This window comes from Syngnathoides biaculeatus, chromosome 3 (genome assembly GCF_019802595.1).
Source record: "Syngnathoides biaculeatus isolate LvHL_M chromosome 3, ASM1980259v1, whole genome shotgun sequence".
In the NCBI taxonomy this organism is placed as follows: domain Eukaryota; kingdom Metazoa; phylum Chordata; class Actinopteri; order Syngnathiformes; family Syngnathidae; genus Syngnathoides; species Syngnathoides biaculeatus.
In genome coordinates, this window is record NC_084642.1 from 9,590,500 (window position 1) to 9,597,853 (window position 7,354).

The window sequence follows — 7,354 nt, forward strand, 5'->3', positions numbered from 1 at the left end:
AATGAGCAAATAACCAGATTGCTGGAATTGTTACATTAATTCAGATTATTTCCTCAGAAACAGATTTCATACACATCTTGTTTTATTTATTTTTGTTTCTTGAATAAAAAAAAAAAAAATGCATCATTCGGACAGGCATTAGGCCATCAGTGTTTAACAACTTGGCCTATACAGTTGTCCATTGTATAGTAAATAAATGGATGGAAACTTGCACATATATCTAAATCATTTTTCTTTTCCTTTCGGGTTGTCCTGTTTGGGGTCGCCACAACGTGTCATCTCAGATGAACGCACATTTGTTTGGCACAGTTTTACGCCGGATGCCCTTCCTGACGCAACCCTTCTGCATTTTAACCGGGGAGAGAAGCTTACGGCGCCTGGTATTGAGCTCGTGCACCTACGTCATAAAATCACGTGCCTTTTGTTTGCGTCGCCATATTGCCGGTCTAACAAAGCATTGTTCAATGCTAAGTCGGTTGGAGACGCCCAGAGTTTTGTCTGATACCGTCAGACATTTAGAAGATGAAAATAAACGAAGGTACGTGGAAAAATTAGATAAACTCACTGAACTGTTCTCAATTAGGAATAAATCCCACATAGTGACGGGTTGACGGCTCGTGAACGCGAAAGCGTTCGGCCACACGTTAACCTTTGCCGGAATCCATCGATCTTTTCAACTAGTATTCAATACAAATTGCAATATTTAAATAAATGACCCCTGGTTTTACACAAACTCGCATTCATTAACTATGATTAAAAAAGAAAAAAAGAGGACGGTGTCGTTTTCACGGAAAGTGCACGGAAGCGATTGCGGCCAGAAGTTAACCTCTCTGCTGAGACAGACGGTTTATTTTCCTTTTTTAACACGCATTGTTCTCAAATGAGCCAACTTGGCATCATAAATACTTTTTGGTAATTGAGAAGAATAATTCCTACCTGAAATGAAGCGATCGCTACACAGTCGTGTGAATTTGGTTGGGCACCATCCATCACGTTTAATTGCCGAAATCCATCGATATTTTCTGGACTTTTCAGATGGTATTCTAAAGAATGACCTCTTTGAATATCCGTCTCGTCTGTTGTGACAACCAACAGCACAGCAGGTCTTGGGTATTGTAAATATTCTCCTCAGTTCAATACCTCCCACAATGTTGAGCGGGTCTGTTTGACCGGCAATATGGCGCTGTGAAAATGGTGACGTCACGTGCACGAGCTCTATTTCCAGGCGGTCTCCCATCCAAGTACTAACTTGGGACAAACCCACGTAGCTTCTGAGATCTGATGAGATTGGGCGTTCTCACGGTAACATGGCTGTAAGCCAAATAAACCATTTAACGTGATAAAAACCGTCCCAAATAACAATTTTAACTGCTATATTTAACTTAGCTGAAACTTTAATCAATACATGTTAAGTCTCTGGACCTTTCCAACTGGCGATCTTAAGTTCTGCCCCCTTAGCTACAGTTGCCATCTCCCACAAGCTTCCAAAATGGCCACGGAACAGAACAAGTTTGAAGTCGATTCTCTATCGCGTATTACAGATAATATTGCGCTATTTTTTTTGCCAAATGCGTCAGACTTGTGCAAGAGAGTTCTACAGAGAGGTCTCAACGATTTCATGCAAGAATATGTACACGGAATTAAGATTTTGGACAGAGCAGGACACAATGTCACGAGTTACAGCAAAATGGCCTCACAAACTTCATATTGAAATCCAGCAGGATGAAATAGTGGAATCGTACTGCACACGTAAAGCAGGGTGAGTATCTTTTACTTCAAAAAATCATGAGTAATATCATTGTAGTCTTTAGAAGTGAGTTAGGTTCGATTTTTCTATATTTAAACAACGGTGATTAACTCAGTCAGTCCCGTAGTCACCAGATGAAAAAGTTTGACTTGACTCTTCATGGAACCCAGTGCTCTGTCTTAAAAGTCCGATCCAAATCCATCATAAACGCTTCGTCATCTGTGTTTTAGGCTTTGGAAAATGAATCAACTGGGCCCCCAAGGAGGATATCTTTCATCAGAAGTGCACATTCTGCAAGCGCATCTGTGGCCCATTTTCTTCGTAACATTAACTTTTCCAAGCGCACGCTACTGACAACCAGCATTGCTTGTGGGACAATAGGGTCAGAGGGGCGTGTCAAGCCAGGGGTTAAGACAATGCGGCTATCTGATTGGCTATGATGTACGAGTGATTGACAGGTCGGAAAGGCCCATTGGGTTAGTTCCACACACATTGCCTTTAAGTTCAGATGTTTGATATTGATGAGCATCAGAATCAGTATCAGCTTTATTGGCCAAGTATGTAACAACGCACAACGAATTTGTACATGTTGAGTACGAAGAACAATAGACAAAGAAATGACAGGGAAGCATTTTATTTTTCTTATAAGAACTCACAGTTGTGCGACTTTGTGCAGGGATGTGTGTTAAAACTTCAAGGTGTCTACGCAGTTTAAAGTGACGAGTCGTGCCATAGACTCGTATATAATACGAATAATGATTGGCCCAACGAGGTGTGACAACAACAAAGGCGCAGAAGATTGACAGCGTGTTGCAGTGGAATTGTACGTTAGCTGTTCAAACTTTTGGCATACCGGCTCGTTTTGGTTAGCATCGATTGCTAGCGGCTAATTCATTCCAGAGTTGGCATGTTCTCGGTTCGGATTGGTTAAGTATATCTATGTATGTCTCGTTTGTTTCAGTGTGTCAACCCCGCAATTGATCTGGGTTCTGTCCACCATTTCCACACTGGATGAGCATTGTGGCTAAAGGACGGATGATAAAAAATATCCTAAATAGGCCAACACAACTCAGCCTTAAGGAGCAGCGCGTTTAGCGGGTTAGCAGTAATGCTTTGTTCATCGGCTCTCACAAAGCAGCCCTGTTCACAGCAAAGAAAATTATTCACAGCTATGCTATCCAAACAATAAACTCACTCAAGTTTAGGAGATTAGGGCTATCCATTTCAGAAAACAAAACAGAGTTATTCCTGTCCACCCCTGGGGTCGAGTCCCTGAGGGCATACACAAATAACGTATAAAACAAAAGCTCATTTTAATGCAAAAGGAGTTAAAAAAAAAAACGAGTGCGATAAACTAATTAAGTCCCCAATAATTCAAAATGAGATTGACTATCGTTTGGGATTTAACTGACTGATTTACCAAACATCTGAGGCTGTATCATGAGCTCCAGCCATTAATGTTTGAGAGCCCGTGGGTCAAATTCACACTTAACGACAATTTGTAGTCTTCAATTAACCCTCCGTGCATGTTTTTGGAATGTGAAAGCTAGAAAATCATGAGAAAAGCCATGAAAACATCCCAAGTGAGCTGAGAGTCAAAGCCCAAACCTCAGAACTGTGACGACAGATGTTGGAAGCACGAGGTGAAAGTGTTGCCCCGGCTGTAACGTAATACGCTTCTTCGTATCTAATATACACTGTTCCGGTTTTATCTGCTATATAGTCATGGAAAATTGTGATTGCTGTGGGTGGTGGCCTTGCCGTTTTGCTTTTGTGTGTAGAAAATGCAGTATTCGACTACAAAATCATTACAGACAATTAGGTGCAATTGCATATTTACATATATTGCACCAAAATACAGTACAGTCGTGCCCCGACTTGCTAATGACCGAATGCAGTGAACTCAGCCCGAGTCCAAGCAGCCATTGGGCAAACAGTCGGTAGTTCATCAAAAGGGAGCTTCAAGACGTTTAATGACAGTCCCCGTCAAATTTTTCAGTCAAACTAATTTGAACATTTTTTTGCATTAAAAACAATCACTATTTGTAACGCTGGGAAATGACATAGATGGGCTAATGAATAGCATCTATGTGGCAGTGTTTTAAACACTATTAGTGTAATCTAACGCTGAAAATGCCATAGATGGGCTAATGAATAGCATCTATGTGGCAGTGTTAAAATGCTTTATGTAATGGATTTTTACACACAAATTGTGTCGCAACACATGTAGGACAATATAACAGTAATTATCTAAAATATTTGTTGTATCCTTTATGAGAAATGACTAACATTACTGCAGCTTAGCGAGTAAGTTGTGAAACTTTTCACGTGTCACTTTGTCTGTGTGAGTCTGCCCCCAGGTGGCCGAGGCACCAACCTCAGAAGGAGCAGCACAATGTCCATTGGCTTGAAGGAAAAATTAGGTAAAAACTCTTTTATTCTTTACATCCTATTCAATTATTCCACATTAATTACTATTGCGGGCGGCACGGTGTATCAGCTAGTAAAGTGTTGGCCTCGTAGTTCTGAGGACCTGGGTTTGACCACAGCCCCGCCTGTGTGGAGTCTGCACATTCTCCACGTGCCTGCGTGGGTTTTTTTCCAGGCACTCTGGTTTCCTCCCACATCCCAAAAACATGCAACATTAATTGGACACTCTCAATTGCCCAAAGGTGTGAATGTGAGTGTGGCTGTTTGTCTCCATGTGCCCTGCGATTGGCTGGCGACCGGTTCAGGGTATACCCCGCCTCCTGCTCATTGATAACTGGGATAGGCTCCAGCAATCCCCGCGACCCTCGTGAGGATAAGCGGCAAAGAAAATGGATGGATAACTATTATTGCAACATTTTTTGGGGGTGTCGGTAACTGCTGAGCCCCGAAAGGTACATGGGTGAAACAAATAAAGAAAACGTGTTTCTCATTGTAACGAGAAACAAGTTGGATTTTTTTTTCCTTCCCCATATCCCTTTAGGGGCTCCGTATGTAACTGATTCATGGCATTTTTAATTCATTTCAATGCAGAAAATGAGCATGTCGCAAGATGAACCCTTTCTCAAGGCAATACTCCAGAAAGACGCTTCAGCGTGATGCTCTGCAGTTTTTCAGCAATTCAAACTTCAACCACAGTCATGTATATTTAGTATAAGCGCATGACTCGGCTGCGTTTATTAAATATTAGTTACCGTGTAAAAAACAAAATTTCAACGGAGTGTTAGGTAACGTCGAGCGAATAAGAACCGTGGTTGGCTAGCATACACTCAATTTAATAACAGAGGTAGAGAAGGGGAACAAATGCGGGTAAAACGCGAACAGAAGCAACAAAAGTAGAAATCATAGGGAACGTTGATTAATAAAACAAAGACAACGTGAGACAAGGATCAATAATCCTGTTCTAGATCGAAGAGATGGTCAAAGCCACAGCTGCAGGATGACGCCAAAGGGGAAAGATGAAAACCAAGGGGACCCTAACCCGGAACAAACTCGGAGAGACTCGGGTCTCGGGACAGACTACAACAGATACTATTGTACACTAGCCAGTATTCAAATACACACCCGATTGGAACCGGGGGCCAAAATGTGAGATGGAATAATCCGGCACCCTCCTTCGACAGATCATCGTCAGGTGTGTAACTGCCCACCAGCAGTCAAGCCAGGTCACGGGAAACTGCAAAACCAAGGAAAAAAAAAAAGAAACAAATTGGCAGAGAACCCGGGTATGACACTGAGAGACTAATCCAGAGGTTAGGGGAACATATTTTTCCTTTATGGTCTTGAACAACTGAGACAATCTCTTAGACAACTGTGTTTTAATCCATTGTATCCCAAATTAGTCAATTAAGCCGCGGGGGCAATGTGGTCAGCGCTCGGTCCAGAACCTTCAGCTCCGTTTCTATGACCATGGGAAATTAAATGCGGTGGCAAGTCATGGCTCTATCGCGTCAGCAGTTAGACACATGCTCCGGAGCCACAAACAGCATTTCGTAACTCTCGTACAACTTGAAACAGAGCGGCTTTTCATTGGGGGAGGGTGGGGGACTCGAGGTCCTTTCGTACACCCTCAAATGAGGCAGCGGGGAATGCGGTTTTACCTTTAGGGGTAGTGGAACACTGTCTTATCGCTATAGTCGTATCACTCGCTGCCTCCTTTTCGACATTGGTTAAATGGTGGAGTTGAAATTGTAGATGTAATATCAAAGACACCTGGACAAGCTTGTAGATGATTTTATATTTGCTGAACAGGCAATGAGATTGTTGTCGCATATTGTTTTGTCTTTAAAAACATCAAATTACATCGTCGATCATGATTGCCTCAAGCGCTCCACCATCCCTTTTCACGCATTGGACTATTCCACCCTTATACAGGGTTGATTTCGAAGATCGTAGCGCTACCAAGAAAAACTTGGTAGTGCATTGCAACGAAAATTAATCATCCAAGTGAAGTACAGAAGATGAGAAGGCAAGAGAAATAAAAATAGTTCTTCTCTTTCCATGTTTTTTTTTTTTTTTTTTTTGCAGTGATGCAGCAAATGTGCGCAATCGACGACAGCAATATACATTTTGTCTTCTTCTTTTCCTTTCGGCTTGTCCCGTTAGGGGTCGCCACAGTGTGTCATTTTTTTCCATCTAAGCCTATCTCTTCCACTGTCCTCATGTCCTCCCTCACGACATCCATCAAGCTTTTATTTGGTCTTCCTCTCTCTCGCTCTTTTGCCTGGCAGCTCCATCCTCAGCACCTTTCTACCTATATACTCACTCTCTCGCCTCTGGACATGTCCAAACCATTGAAGTCTGCTCTCTCAAACCTTTGTCTCCAAAACATCCAACTTTGGCTGTCCCTCTAATGAGCTCATTTCTAATCCTATCCAACCTGCTCACTCCGAGTGAGAACCTCAACATCTCCATTTCTGCCACCTCCAGTTCTGCTTCCTGTTGTTTCTTCAGAGCCACCGTCTCTAATCTGTACATCACAGCCGGCCTCACGACTGTTTTATAAACTATGTCCTTCATCCTAGCGGAGACTCTTCCGTCACATAGAACACCAGACAACTCGCTTGGACCCGTTTCATTGCTCAGTATTGTTGACCCCAAGTATTTGAAGTCATCCACCCTCGCCATCTCTTCCCCCTTGAGCTTCACTCTTCCCCCTCCACACATCTCATTCACGCACATATATTCTGTTTCATTCCACTTCTTTCCAGTGCGTGCCTCCATCTTTCTAATTGTTCCTCCGCCTGCTCCCTGCTTTCACTGCATATCACAATATCACCTGCAAACATGATGGTCCAAGGGGATTCCAGTCTAACCTCATCTGTCAGCCCATCCATTATTATAGCAAACAGGAAGGGGCTCAGCGCGGATCCCTGATGCAGTCCCACTTCCACCTGCTTTCACTGCACATCACAAGATCATAAAATCATGGTCCAAGGGGATTCCAGTCTAACCTCATTTGTCAGCCTATCCATTACTACTGCAAACATTTACATAATAATAATAATAATAATAATAATAATAAAAGTTTTGTAGTTGATTAAAACAAATTTGCAGTGCGTGGAGGTGGAAGCTTCATTAAGTTTTTTTCTTTTAACCCATGTATGGAATGGAAATTAA